Consider the following 780-nt stretch of genomic DNA (forward strand, 5'->3'; position numbering starts at 1 on the left):
CTGGTTGCTTATTTTAATCATGAATATACCTTTCTCTACTAATAATTTGAATCAGGACTATGGTTGCCAGTGACAAAAACTCAACTTGATGTAAACAAAACAAAACACAAAAAAAGAGGAGAGTATATACTCTGGAGGAAGGGCAGAGAGGAGCTGATTTTGAGGAAATAAATACTATTGGGCCTTATGCACTGTCTCTGTATGTTGGTTTCTTTTGTAACAAGAGGGATCTGGCTTTAGAGCAATGTGGTCAGACACTGGATGAGATTCTTCTTCTAATTCCTGAAAGAAAACTTGTAGGACTTAACTATAAGTGAAGATTCACATAAATGGGTTGGAAAGACTGAGCTGGAAGAGGCCAATTCTTATTAAACTAGTTTATAAACAATGCAATCCCAACCAATATCTCACCTGAATTTTTTTGGAATGTGAATAAATGAAGTCTATGCTTTATCAAGAATTTATCAGGATACCAAGATTAGAAAAAAAAGAAAAATGAATACAAAAGGGAAGCTGCCTTACTGATTATTCAAATGTACTACCCAGTGAAAGTAATTAGAGGTTATGTGAATGGCAGAAATATTAAGTTAATTTGATAAAACAGATGTTGTAAATATGTATATATTCAAGGAAGGAACTCAAATGAGGTGTGAATAGATGAACCAATAGATTGGTGCTGGAAAAATTAATTATATGGGAAAAAGTTGTTAGATCATAAAGACACATTTTATACTTAAATAACTTCCACAAGAATTGAAATTTAAAAAACAAAATCATAAA

This window comes from Marmota marmota, unplaced genomic scaffold (assembly GCF_001458135.2).
Source record: "Marmota marmota marmota unplaced genomic scaffold, marMar, whole genome shotgun sequence".
NCBI classification, from domain to species: Eukaryota; Metazoa; Chordata; class Mammalia; order Rodentia; family Sciuridae; genus Marmota; species Marmota marmota.